General features: G+C 40.4%; 2 pseudogenes; one reads left to right on the top strand and one right to left on the bottom strand.

The window, feature by feature from the left end:
* Positions 1 to 5,281: 5,281 nt before the first annotated feature.
* LOC139949198 (uncharacterized) lies at positions 5,282 to 8,430 on the bottom strand (annotated as a pseudogene).
* Positions 8,431 to 8,594: 164 nt separating this feature from the next.
* On the top strand, positions 8,595 to 9,812 carry LOC139948575 (uncharacterized; annotated as a pseudogene).
* Positions 9,813 to 15,093: the final 5,281 nt, after the last annotated feature.

Raw genomic sequence — 15,093 nt, 5'->3', positions numbered from 1 at the left:
GTGATTGACTTGTCTGGCTGACATAGGGTCCCCCCTCAATGTACAAACGGTGAAGTATTGGCATTCCTGTCAATAGAAATGATTGAACTTTACCCACTTGATCCGTTTTTGAATATCTTAGAACTACTTGCAAATTCCCTTCCTGATTAAAGGAAATATCACCAATACGCAACGCCCGGGAATATGCCATCGTGAGTTGTAAACTCACTCACCCTCAGAATAACCGAAAAGGGCAACCAAGAATGCTGCTTTTAACAGCAGAGCTTCATATGCTGATTATACTTTAAACATTAACTATGCTACTTTAATAAAGGTCATATAAGTCAAATATGGTATGTCTGCAAGCTATGCTGCAACCGGATGAAGATGTCTGCAAGCTATGCTGCAACCGGAGCAACTGATTCCTTTTTAATCATTCATCTTCTCTTTTCATCTTCACACTCTTCTACGTTTGCATCGAACATTTTTGTATTCACTGTAAAAATTACACCCTGTAATTGAACCTATTTTTAATCATGCATCTTGTCATTTCATGTGTATGCTCTGTTACATTTTAATCCAACATTATAATGGGTTACTTTTTGTAACCACTTTACGAATTGTTATCTTCACTGCCAATAATTACACCCTGTAACTTGAATAACCGGATCACTCGATCATTTTTAATCATGCGTCTTCTCATCTCATGTACATACTCTGTACGTTTAGTCCCACATTATAATGTTTGTTACTTTTTGTAACGACCGAATTTTCGTCTTCACTGACAATAATTACACCCTGTAACTTGAATAACCGGATCAACTGATAATTTTTAATCATGCGCCTTTGTTGTTCAAATACGTAAGCTTTACGGTTTAGCCCGCCTCCATTGTTCGTTACATTTTGTACCGACATTTTTACGACACAACGTGTCATTGCCATGGAACATCAGTGCTGTGTTGACCGCCAGATACGAAAAACCAACCGATATTGGAAACGTACACCTGATCTATGCAAATCAACGCTTTCAGGTTCAAGCTAGTACTGACCTCCCTGCTAAGCTATGGTAGCTGCTACTGTTACCGATGATACTTAAACTATATAACGACTAAAAAAAGACTAAATTAACAAAGCTTTAATGTGTATATTGATAGCATAGCCAGATAAGCCTTACCCTGGGTACCGCACCCAGTCCTATTCAATGTTCCCGCCAAACCATTGAACCGTGTAACTCTTTATACTTAACAAGTATAAAGCAGATTTATTCTAATTCGCCTCAGGACCCAACCGAATAATTCAATATTTTGCAGACTGGCGGTAAAAACTAACCGGACTGCTCAGCACTGGAAATGTAATGGAACATCTTGAATCTTGCCGAGGGTCCAAGCGTCTACAATCCTCTTTCATCTTAGAAACAATGAAACTACCCTTGGGATCCTCCCATTTGTGCAATTTATGAACATATGAAATATAACTGCAAGCATAGAGAATCACACTGGATTCACCAACTCAAGACAGTCAAGTCCTTTGGACTAAACATAAACACTGGTGTTAAATAAATTCCCGTTACCCCCACTTCACTTCTGCTTGAGAACTATAATGTTGTTTATATTCTGTAACTCAAGTATAAATTAATTTTTTAAAGTTGTTCCTATATATTTGTTACAGCTATAACTTTCTCATGTAAGTAACCCCCCTTTTTTCCACAGGTCCCTCATACCTATTTTTAATACCATCGTACTTTTGATCTTGCTTTTCTCTATTAATTGACCATTGTTAATTGCATCACGATGCAACTTGTTCTCTAATTCTACCCTTTCATGTTTCCCTGCATTGTTAACGAACGATGCGTTTACCACTTTTATGGTCCAGTAATCCATCCTTTCATATGAAACCTCCTTTGTCCTCGCCACTCTACTCGTATTGGTTCATAGCCACCAATTGTTTCTGAAATAGAAACTTTGATTGGCTGTTATTTTCCCGCTTCTTTCTTTCCCGCTTCTTTCTTCCTTTAATCCATTTCCCCTCTCTTTTTCTATGAATGGATATGTATTTGTTTGTACTTGTTTTATGCCTCTGAACTGGGTCCGGTTTGGATCGAAAGCTAAGGCCATCTATACCACCCTATTCATTAAACATATGAAATACCAGATACGTATGTACAAATGGAAGAAGATGCAAAGGTCTTTAATTTTAATATTATGCAATAGGCTACCCCTTGATTTATGGAAACTGGCCATTAGTGCCTAATAATGATCAATCATTCCGAAAGGTCATAATGAAACTTGGTATTGCCCTTCTATTCTTTATGTACACTTTGTTCTAGAGCTTGATTAACACATGGTGCTGTGACGTGCAATGCCCATAATTCATCGTCAATTATGCCCATGATCTAACTGGTGTTAATTGCTGCCTCGTTCTAAAAGTGCGCCATCCCCCCTTATTGGACGAGCTGCTGCTCTCTGTGCGTACGATCTGACACTATTTCAATAACTCTATGTGTTCTATGGAGATGAGCTCGCAAATACACTGCTACATAAGTCAAAAATGCAGAGGTCCATGTAATGTATAGAAGTAATTGGACGCCTGTGTTTATTATCTTTCCATATTATAAAACCCCCCTCGTTTACAGCCAGCAAGAATTATTGTGTCTTGACCGCTATTTGTACTAATATAGGGTCACTCTGCTTTATAAGATCACAGCGAAATCCACAAACTCGCTATGAATAATCTTAAAAATTTTAAGGTTAGCGGTAGGCTATTTGTACTACTATAGGGTCACTCTTCTTTGTAAGATCACAGCAAAATCCACAAACTCGCTATGAATAATCTTTAAATTTTTAAGGTTAGCGGTAGGCCCTCGCCCAATTCGCTACAAACCGATATCAATGGATTCAAGGGAGTTGATGGTTAATTCATATGCTGCATGTTATCCGCCATCGGTATGCTTCAAGAGCCCGCTGTGCAATCAATGGACCCCCACATGCAACTGCTCCCTACTGTACTTATTTTGCACCCTGCATTTGAAAGTTGGGCACCACCCAGTTCTATTGAAGATGATGTCCCTCCTAACCTACTCAATGCCCCATCCCTGTTATGTATGGAATACCCTGAATATTGACTAGAGTTTGCCAAGTTGTACACTAAACTACTAGGCTTACTTATTCCTGATTGGCCTGACTGACACAAGCTCTGACTAACTTTCATATTAAACGGCAAGCTGCCAGAAAAATTATGATTGTCCGCCCTTTCTTGTCATTTTTGCTCCCCTTTAGGGCATTTAGGAGTTCATGGTATGACAAAGGACCTTCCAGACTCTCCCGCTGTTTATCCGAGAGAACTGGAACTCCATTAAAAACGGAGCTCAAATTGCTGTCGTTCAAGTTTTCAGCCTCAGAGTAAAGTTTTTTATAGAAAAGCCTAGACTCCTTTAGGATTTCACCGGAGGAACTAGCATAAGTGTTGTCATCTCTGACAACAGAACTGATAGTTTTATTAATCATCTTGCGTTTTTCCATGTTAAAAAAATACCGTGATGGTTTTTCACCCTCTTCTATCCAGCGGGTCTTAGATCGAATAAGAACACCCTCCATGTTCTTTTTACGCAGATCAATAAGCTCAGTTTGTTTTGACTTAAGCTCTTCAGTGACTGTTAAGTCCCCCTGAGAAATTTGATAAGAAAGACTTTGAATCGCTGTCTCAATGTGGGACTCTCTCTTATTTTTGCTTGTCTTTTTCCACGAAGCGTAAGAGATTGTTTTTGATCTAATCTCCAACAATAGCGATTCGAAAAAGAGCTGATCATTAACAGTAAAATGGATGTCATTTGGATGGATGTGAACCAAGTTGGAATGCAGATAGGGAAAGGCTCCATAAGTTTCTACAACCTTTTTAATAGCATTTTTAATTTGATCAACGTACACCGTATCAGAAAGAAGGGAATTGTTAAATTTCCAGTAACCTGGCCCTCTATCCATTTGATTGAAGTCAAACTGAATGTCTATTAAGGAGTGATCTGTACGATACCCTGGCTTAATATCGCAACCGGTGACTTTAGAGTTCATTTCTGAAGAAATGAGAAAAAAGTCTAATCTAGACTGCTTCACTGAATCATGCCGCCTCCAAGTGTAACTAGCAGTAGTAGGATTCTGAATACGCCAGGGGTCAGTAAGATCATGCTCACCACAAAGACTGAGAACTCTTTTCTTTGCTAACGGGTTATTGATATTCACGTAGTTAATACAATCAATACTATCGTTCAAAACCAAGTTCCAGTCCCCACAAATAACCGTGTGGGGGTTATCAAAAGTGTTAATAGTATTGCTAATACCATCGTAGAAAAAAGGCTCATCCTTATTTGGACCATAAATATTAATCAAGGTGATGTTCATGTCACTCACTTCAATATGCAAAGCCAAAAAATTACCATTAGGATCGTTGCAAGACCTATGGACATAAAACTCGAAATTATTGTTAAACAAAATAGCCACACCTCTAGCATTGCTTTTAAAAGAACTAAAATAGCATTCCAGCCCCCATTCAGCTCTTACTCTACTCTCAATATTTTTGTCCCAATGGACGTCCTGCAAACAATAAATGGAATGTTTCTTAGATTTCAAAAAATGCAGAACATCCCTCCTTTTTGTGTGATCAGCCAAACCACGGCAATTCATAGAGGCTATGGATAGGAGCTGGCGTTGCTTTATATAAGTACTTTGACCGTTAATCATCTACAATCCTTTGAAATAGTAGAGGCAACTCAATAATAGAAAGAAAGCTGACATTCCATGTAACCAACACAATAGCCTTAACATTCTCTACATATCGTATACACGAAAGCTTTGACTGTACAGAAAAAAAGGTTTTACTAGTACTGAATATTTCCTCCTCCAGGGTTTTTACATTACCAAACCCCCCCCCCCCAAACCAGCAAAAAAAGGGCCACTGGCAGAAAAAAACCAAAAACAAGGTTGGACAAAAAACCCTCCCCCAAACCACTAACCCAAACCCAACCCCACCCCCATGGACCAAAAAGGACCCGTGACGTAACTGATGAACCCGTCCAAAAACCAAAGCTAGATGGAATTTGCCATAGAAAAGACCCCTGGGAACTCCGCAAATAAAAAAAATAAGAACAAAGGGTAGCAATACGGACTGAAACCCACGTTTAACGCAAACCAGGCAGATAGGTAGAAAAACGAGGGAAAACAAACTACCCTAACCAGATTATAAGAAAAACCAAAGCAAAAAGAGATTATATTATAAACCAAACGTGAACAGCAAATGAATATATAACTTATAACTTATTTAAGGACCATACACCTCTGAAAAAGTTCAACACATCAAGATACCTTATTACTGGAAATGTAGGTCTGGATATGGCTCCACAACTAAATTATTGTTCGTGAAAAAACGATGTTTTTTTTTTAGTCAAACTTGTGTTGAGCTCCCGTAGAGTTACGCCAAAAACCCGCAAAGAAACGCAACTTTGTTCCGCGGTCGTACAGTTTCTTCACCTCCGTTTTCCATTTGTATCTCTCTGCTCTATCCTTCGCCGTGAGGTCGTCAACTACGAACAGGGGTAGGCCCTCCAATGCAGAGCGATGGGATTTTAGTACTGTAATTTTGTCCCTGTATGACAGCATTTTAACCAGAATATGGGCTGGCTTACCGGTTCTGTCTTGACCGTCCCAATGAGCTCGCTCTATTCTTGGTGCGTCGACCCAGTGGAACTTGTCGATTAGCAGGTCTTCAATTCTTTCGAGACAGTTTTCCCCTTCGACTCTCTCCATTCCGACAACACGAAAGTTATTGCGTCTCGAAAAACGTTCTTGTTTATTAATTTCGGACTGTTGGCGGTCTAGTTGGTCTCTTAAGGTGCCGACTTCTTGTTTCCAACCGCTGATGTATCCCTCCAATTCCGTTTTGTTTTTTTTCGAGTGTGGTGATCCTCTCGCTGTTGAACTCGATGGAGGCCCCAAGTTGAGCCTCTAAAAGGCGTTGCCCCTCCACCAGTTTGTTAAGTGTAGCCCGGACGAAAATTTTGAAGTCCGATGAATCCGCTCCAGATTGTTTTCTGCTGTCGTCGATGTCCGGACTGTCCTCACCCGATGTAGCTTGGTTTGGCTCCACGTTGGCCGGGGCCCTCGGCCCTTTCCTCTTCGGTCCCATGGTCAAGCTGTAGTATGGATGTGTGTAAATGCGTGTAAATGCGGAGCTCCGTTGGTGCACGTCTTATCTGAACGGTGCCATCAGTGCAAGTCCGCCGAAAAACATTTTGTACATGTCATGTACACATTTAAAAACTTCAATATACAAAGGACAAGATTGAAGAAAGCAAAGATGTTCTAAGCAAGTCAAAATTAAATTTAAGAGAGTGAAGTTAGAGAGAAAACAACGATACGGCCAGTGGACACTATTGGCAATTACTCAAAATAATTATTACCATAAAACCTTACTTGGTAACGAGTAATGGGGAGCTGTTGATAAAATAAAACATTATGAGAAACGGCTCCCTCTGAAGTAACGTAATTTTCGAGAAGTAATTTTTCACGAATTTGATTTGGAGAACTCAGATTTTGAATTTGAGGTCTCGAAATCAACCATCTGAAAGCACACGACTTTTTTATTTTGTTGCTACCTCGTAACTTCGACGATCAATTGAGCGCAACTTTTCACAGGTTTGTTATTTTCTGCATACAAATATGTTGAGATATACCAAGTGAGAAGATTGGTCTTTGACAATTACCAATAGTGTCCAGTGCCTTGAGCAAAAACATACTTGGGACTGAAATGGAAGTTCAAAACTCAAGTGTCATCTCAAAAGACTATAAAAAAATTAAGTCAATGTTATCTTGGCTGCTCTATGCTTCTGTGTGTCTACATATCCGTAACAAAACAAGCAAATTCAGGTTCAGATTGTTTGCCAGCCTTTGCTAGGCCCCGCTTGGTGCCAAATAATCGATGGTTGCCGAAAAAAATATTCGCGGTCTCCTGGCTTACGATTTACATTTAACATGAACTGCTTTGGTTTGATGTTTGCACCGTTTATGCGTTATGTTAATTACAGGCCAGCTGATAATAGTACTCAACATGGCGGCGGGTGTCAAAAACTGACGATTGTGACGTCACGCGAAACCTCTCTATATTATAAGTTATCACACAAGCGCGAGTGGAGTACGGAAAAATATAGCGCTTCTGCGTCCCATATCCAACGAGGCCGAAGGCCGAGTTGGATATGGGACGCAGACGCGCTATATTTTCCGTATTTCCACGAGCGCGCGTGTGATAACGTATTTATCTTCAAGCAAACTTGGCGCGTGACATAGAACACACAAGACGCATGGTAGTGATATTAGCCGTGCAATATAGGTTTTTATCACCACTCCATTCTGCCAATCTGATTGGAGGATTAGCGCGTACTTGAATATAAAAATGTATGTCCCCTACCTTTGCTTTCTGTGTATAGTGTAACGTAGGGGTTGGTTGAGTATTCAGGGGAAGCTATGTTGTCTTCTCTATCACTTTGCCTTTGCCTTGGCTTTAATATAGTTCAACCTGAGCTGGGTAATTTTTGTTCAATAAACAATTGAGTCATGTAAAGATTTTGCTTCATTTTGTCAAATAAATATATTTACTGCTCAAATTTAAAAACAATTGTTGAGATATGTTTACTTTGTGTTTTTCTCAAAGAAATTCATAATCATCTCAAAAATAAATAGGAATTCAAGTTTTCTGACAAACAAAAGTGCATCTTGAGATAGAAACTAACATAAAGAACTAGATTGTTTTTTTTTACATGAACAAAACAACTTGTATACCTTGTTCATATAATATAAGCAGACAAAAATTAAATCCACCCATTTCCAATTATTCGAAAATGTTTCCAATACTGTTGACTATCAACCTCTCTCCATTACTCGTTACCTAGTGGGGTTTTATTCCAATAATTGTTTTTAGTAATTACCAATAGTGTCCACTGCCTTTAAAACGAACATAATCTTAAATCTACTGTGATTTTAATTAAAAGTGTTTTTGAACAGGCAAAACGTTTATTTATTTTAATTCTTCGGACAAACAATAAAACAAGAACATGGCGTCCAGGGAAGGGCAAAAGTAAAACAAACTGTCATCAAAAAAAGATGTGCCCTAACAGAAAAGTACACATTTATATACTATACATAAAACACTCTAAAATTGCAGTAAATATTAGAACAAAAGATGGCAAGTAAAAAGCAAATACACAAACAATATATACACAAGAACAAGGATATATTCTTTTTCAAAATGTCCACAGATTCACACCCGAAACCTACAGGGTCCGAAGACAATGACAGTAGAAAGCCTCCCCCTAAATACCACAAACTGAGGCGCCGCAGCCCCTGAGAAATGAGCAACACAAGTTACAAAACACGTTGATACTTTTCTTCTCGGGAAGTTAATACCAAACATGCTAATTCTACCTCATAACCACCTAGCACTTCGGCCTTACGTGAGATTGCACCTGCCACCGGTATTTCGTCGTCACACTTGAGAGAGTTCTTTGTTAAAAGGAAACCTCTCCCTATATAAGTGAGCCCCAAGGTTCACACCCCAGTGCATTTTTGTGACCGGTATAATTCGACGATGTCTACACAACTATCTTCAGATATTCTAGGCCTACTCGACGACCCTTCGGACTTCGAGTTAAGCAGCACGGTGTCAACTGCTGGCCCGTCTACTTCGATCTCTGCCTCCGGTGGTAATCCATCGGGTGGAAAGGCAAAGCCGAAGCCAAAGAAAATGACCAACAAATCATCAAACGCCGGGGTCACTCGGCAAGAGTTTGGGTCTCTACAAGAGCAGATGACAACCATGGCAGACGCAATGCAGATCCTACAGTCTACAGTGTTGGCCTCGCTGGGGAGTTCAAGCTCTGCGAAACGACAGAAGGTCGACCATGTTACGCCAGCGGAAGACCAAGGGGCATGCACATCGAGTGATGACTCTCTTGCGACTGACCAGCTCATCAACAACCTCCTAAAACCCGACGCTGGTGATAATTCATCAGCCGGGGTACTCAGCGTAGTAGAGCAATTCTACTCCGAAGAGGATACAGGTGCCAAAGTTGACGAGAAGTTGGCCGGTGTTATCAGCAAGTTACTCCGACACAAATCATCAGAAGGGAAGGTTGCAGAAAAAACTTAATAGTTTCAAGCGACCATGTAACATTCCAGAACTTGATTGTACCAGAGTTAATCCAGAAATCTGGAATTCTTTGCAATCAAAGACAAGATCAATGGACATCAAGTTACAAAAGGTTGAGCATCAGGCGGCGCTGAAAGGCATGGTGCCTATTGTAACCTGCATTGAGGCTCTAATGAGCACCAATAAAAGCCTGGATCACAAGGTTTTGGTAACAAACCTACTGGATGCATTGGCCATAATTGGCCATGCAACCACCGAGTTGAACTTCCGGCGAAGAGAACTCATAAAGCCCGACTTAAACCAACAGTTTTCCACTCTTTGCTCTGCGCAGGCGCCCGTAACCGGGCTCCTGTTTGGGGACAATTTGTCTCAAAAGTGCAAAGATATTCAGGAAACTAATAAGCTTGGCCAAAAATTTGGTCAACGTGGTAATTTTTCTGCCGGTCCGAAATCGGATCGCGGCAGGCAAAGGGGAAATGCCAAGACTTTTTCCCATCGTGGCAGGCAAACGCGTCAGGGAAACTCCTTTCGCCCAAAACGCTGGCAACAGAGAAAGCCAGCAGAAACACGGCAACAAACCGCAACCAAGTAAAACCTTGTAAAACGGTGAGTGAGCACAAATGTGATAATACTCAAAATCAAGTTGCGAAATTATTTATGGCAGGTAAACTCGCATATCATATAGCCCAATGGCTTCACTAAAAGGCCATACCAAACACGCATTCCAAGGGATTTGCAGTGTGAACCACACGAGGCTGAAATTATAACCTCTGAAATTGCCAAATTGCTCGATAAAAGAGCAATAGTAAAAACGAACCACGTCGAAGGTGAATTTATTTCGAATATTTTCATTCGGCCAAAAAAGGATGGTTCGTCTCGCCCTATAATAAATCTGAAGGGGCTTAACAAATTTGTGGAGTATTTTCATTTTAAAATGGAAACTATCCGCACGGCAATTCAACTGATACGGCCACATTGCTATATGGCCTCTATAGATCTTAAGGATGCTTACTTTGCAGTGCCTATAGCCACTGAGCAAAGGAAGTTTTTGCGTTTCACTTGGCGCAATGCGATATACGAGTTTACCTGTCTACCATTTGGTTTAGCTAGTGCCCCACGTGTGTTTACGAAAGTAATGAAACCACTGGTTGCCTCACTGAGGTTAAGGGGCCATGAATCGTGTGACTATATTGACGATTCCCTTCTTATTGGAAGGACGTTTCAGGAATGCTGTTGCAATGTTCGAGCCCGAACCATTCTCACCAATGGGGTAGGGTTTACAATAAATTACAAAAAGTAAATTCTTACCCCAACCAAACAGATAAATTTTTTGGGATTTCATTTAGACTCAGATCAAATGACTATCTCTGTCCCACCTGCAAAGGTACAGAACATTATTTACTCAATCCGTAAACTTTTACGCCAACAGTCTCCGACAATTCGAGACGTTGCCAGGATAATCGGTCTGTTGGTTTCGTGTGAACTGGCGGTACCGTATGGGCCATTGTTTAGAAGAACAATAGAAAACCAAAAGAACCTGGCATTATCAGAACATAATGGCGATTTTGAAGCAAAAATGAGCATTACCAAAGAAGGTATTTGTGATTTAAATTGGTGGATAAATGAACTGCCAATAACTTTTGCTCCCATCCATAGACATGAGCCTAATTACGTAATAGAAACTGATGCTTCCAGCTTGGGCTGGGGTGCACATTTCAACGGTCGCACAACAGGCGGCAGATGGTCAAAATGTGAAGCCACTCATCATATCAATTGGCTTGAGTTAAAGGCTTGCTCATTAGCATTGCAATCATTCTTCTCAGAAGAAAACGGTGTTTCAATCCACCTTAAATCTGACAACATCACGGTGGTTGCTTTCCTAAAACACTTTGGTGGCTCGGGATCCGAACTGCTACATTCATTAGCTAGGGAGATTTGGCTATGGTGCATGGCACGGAAAATTTGGCTGTCCAGTTCACACCTCCCTGGTGTGCAAAATATTCTGGCAGACACGGCATCCCGACAATTTCGGGATGATCTCGAGTGGAAACTTAACCCCACAATTTTTTCAAAGATCATAACAGTTTTCCCTAAGCCTGATGTGGATCTTTTCGCATCGAGGTTGAACCGCCAATTGTTACCGTATGTTTCGTGGCGAGCTGACCCAGCCTCTGTTCACACAGACGCATTCACTTCAGACTGGTCAACGTATGACTGTTTTTATGCATTTCCGCCATTTAGCATAATAAACAAAGTACTCACTAAGATTGAGCATGACGAGGCGATCGGTATACTGATCGCGCCTTTATGGCATACGCAATCATGGTTCCCGACAATGCTTAAACTACTTGTCAGAAACCCCATTATCTTGCCTTTTCAACAAGATTTGCTTTCGCTTCCCTTCTCAAATAGACTCCATCCGCTACGGGATCGTCTGAGGTTGATGGCATGTTCCTTATCAGGGAGGCGCTCCGACAGCAAGGTGTATCGGGACCAGCTTCCCAAATTATCATCGCATCATGGCGGTCTGGCACAAAGAAGTGCTACAAGTCGGCATTCGACAGATGGATTCAGTTCTGCGCTCGGACGGAAACTCATCCGATTCGACCAACTTTGGTGAAAGTGTTGGATTTTTTGACAAAACAATTTTTGTCAGGCAGCCAATACAGCAGTTTAAACATTACCAGAAGTGCCTTGTCGGCAGTGATCCCGACGCTTGAGGGCGTCACAGTGGGCTCTCATCCATTGGTTAAGAGACTGATGAAAGGGGTGTTCAATCTGAGACCACCAAAGGCTCGATACTCACATACATGGGATGTGACTGTGGTGCTGGACTATTTAAGAACTCTCGGTCCTAATGAGGGACTCTCGTTGAAAAAGCTTACTATGAAACTGGTAGTTCTTACTGCCCTTACATCGGGGCAACGTTGTCAGACACTATCTTTTATGAACATTAATTCAGCCTAAGTTAGGGCAAATTCTGTTAAATTTACTATCGAGGCACTTACCAAAACAAGTAGAGTTGGTAAACCTCTTGCAGAAGTTGATTTAATTGCTTACCCTCATGATCATTTACTTTGTGCTATGAGTGTTTTAAAAGTTTATCTTGAGAAAACTAAATCTGTCAGAGGTGGAGAAAAGAAACTTTTTCTAAGTTATGTACCACCCCACAAAGCAGTGGGGTCAGAAACGATAGACAGATGGATAAAGCTAGGACTTTCAGATGCAGGTATAAGGACGGACAAATTTACCGCCCACAGTACACGGGCAGCTGCATGTAGTGCAGCTTCAAGGAAAGGTGTACCACTTGCAACAATCATGAAAGCTGCAGGATGGTCGAGATCATCGACGTTTGCTAAGTTTTATGATAAATCTGTAGTGGATACAGGGGAGTATAATTGTTTTGCTGAGAGTATACTCAGTCATTCTGCTTTTTCACAGAATAAGTAATGTTTTATTTGAAACGGACGATCAGCTTGTAATGTTTCACTGAATAAATAATATGTCATTGAGACGGTACGTTACGTTGTTACCTTTTGTTCTTTGACCTTTTTGTGATGGCTCCAAACATCTCACGTAAGGCCGAAGTGCTAGGTGGTTATGAGGTAGAATTTCTCAATTAAACGAAATGTAATAGAATGAAATTGAAGTTTAATTTTGATTCTACCGAGTAACCACTAGCACTGAAGGACTTACGCTCCCTCCCTCTTTAGGGTGACTATTGTCATTACAAATATTAATATTTGACACTCCCTCCCAATGAACTGCAAAAAGCTCATTTGTATTGTCTACAAAAATGCTCTGGGGTGTGAACCTTGGGGCTCACTTATATAGGGAGAGGTTTCCTTTTAACAAAGAACTCTCTCAAGTGTGACGACGAAATACCGGTGGCAGGTGCAATCTCACGTAAGTCCTTCAGTGCTAGTGGTTACTCGGTAGAATCAAAATTAAACTTCAATTTCATTCTATTACATTTCGTTTAATTGAGAAATTTAGAAGTATTTATAGGAGACCAGTGCCTGTCTTGCGGACAAAGACAGGGGACCAGTCGGTTACCTTTTTAGACCGATCCCCTGTCTTTATCCGCAAGAATAAAGAAAGGTAGTTGTTTAGTAGAACCCGTGTTTTCATTTGATACAATTCAAATGATGTCATCGGAAAAAACGTGCAGTGACTTAGCTTTACATATCTTTGTTTCGATTGGTCCGAGGTGATGTGGGTGCAGCTGACAGACATCACCTCGGACCAATCAAAACACAGATATGTAAAGCTCACCTCCGGTCGTCTGATGTAGTGTCCACATGTTTATTGTGTACAGTACGTGTACTTGCATATAATGTTGGCAAGTTAGATTCGACTGTGTGTGAAATGAATGTAGGTGAAAGGTTATTATAGACGGGGATTGACCTAGGCTAGAGGCAATGGGAGACTTTTTGAAAGCTCTGCCATTAGAGGGCAGCAGACCTACCAGGTAAGGGTGCACAACTCCTATAAGCAAACAATGGTCAATGGTAAAAATTCAAAAATACTAAAAAAATATTTAGAAGTCTCTCAGCCTCTTGAAAATTAAATCAGATACATTGTCATACAACTAAACTTCAGATTTCTTCTCAATTTTTGGTAGGTCAGCATTTTGATATTTTTGCTAATTACCCTAGAAGAAACACTCACAAAAACTCATGCACACTGCTTGTTATCCTTGGGGAACTCGTGTCCAGTACGCCCTGGTCCAGAACAGTTTGGTTTATGCTGGCATTGTGTTATGAAAAACAAAATACAGTTAGGCTAAATCTAAATACAAAATCAAAAACACGCAAAACACAAGGTATTTGCTGTCAGTGACCGTCACTCATGCTTCTCCTATTCCTAAGTTGTTGACATTACCTGGTGAAGAGCGCCCTCTCTTGGTGATTGGCAGATAGTCTAAAGTTTCCCATTCTCTGGCGTTATTCACGAGCCTCGAAGTGTGACGTTAGATGTTCAGGCTACCTTGTTTTGAACTCTAGACGAGAGCACCCTATGTAAACGACGTCACGTGCATAATGTCGACAGATACGCGGAAGTGGCATGCTGCACGCCATTGCTAGTACGCTGGTGGTATCACCGATTTCAATATTGATTCCCACTTAATCATTGATCTATGTCCTAATTATTGAATCGGAAATACATTTTTCGCATAATAAGTAAAACAAACAAAGGTTTCCAATGGTTTTGTGTACAAAACCTTGTACTGCCAAGGGGGCGGTTATAAATAGGGGCGACTGCCTTCCCAAACATGTGGCCCAACAACTTTTTCCCCCAATTATTAGAGATTAGTTTACTCTGATAGTTTGTGTAAAATGTGGGTCAAATCAACGCCTCTGCCTGGAACATTACATGATTTGTTTTTGCCATACAAAAAAGTTGCTGGCAATGTTAGCACCCATTAACCATACACCTACAATAATATTACAAACCTGTTGAAGTTTTAGATCGATGGCTATCTGGGTCACGAGAAAAGAGTGAAAACCGATACACATTTTGCATGACATTGAAAGGATTTTTTTTAAATATAAAACGCTCACTGAGTGATTAACTGCACACGGGAAATTAGTTTTATATATTTTTTCGTCAAATATGGCACTTCAGACAGAAATATTTCAAGGGTTGTTTTCTTCTACTATCATCATCATTAGACCGTGTAATTTTTATGTAAATCTGTGATCTAAAAAGACGAGTTTTTGTCTTGCCAATTCTGTAACATTCATTTAAAGCCATTGGACACTTTCGGAACAGAATTTTTTTTAAAGTTCACAGATTTACAAATAACTTACAGGGTTTACAGAAGGTAATGGTGAAAGACTTCTCTTAAAATATTATTCCATGAAATGCTTTACTTTTTGAGAAAACATTAAAACAATATCAATTCTTGATATCGAGAATTACGGA

This window comes from Asterias amurensis, chromosome 16 (genome assembly GCF_032118995.1).
Source record: "Asterias amurensis chromosome 16, ASM3211899v1".
NCBI lineage: Eukaryota > Metazoa > Echinodermata > Asteroidea > Forcipulatida > Asteriidae > Asterias > Asterias amurensis.
The sequence above is the reverse complement of the archived record's forward strand: the minus strand, read 5'-3'. Positions and strand labels throughout refer to the sequence as shown.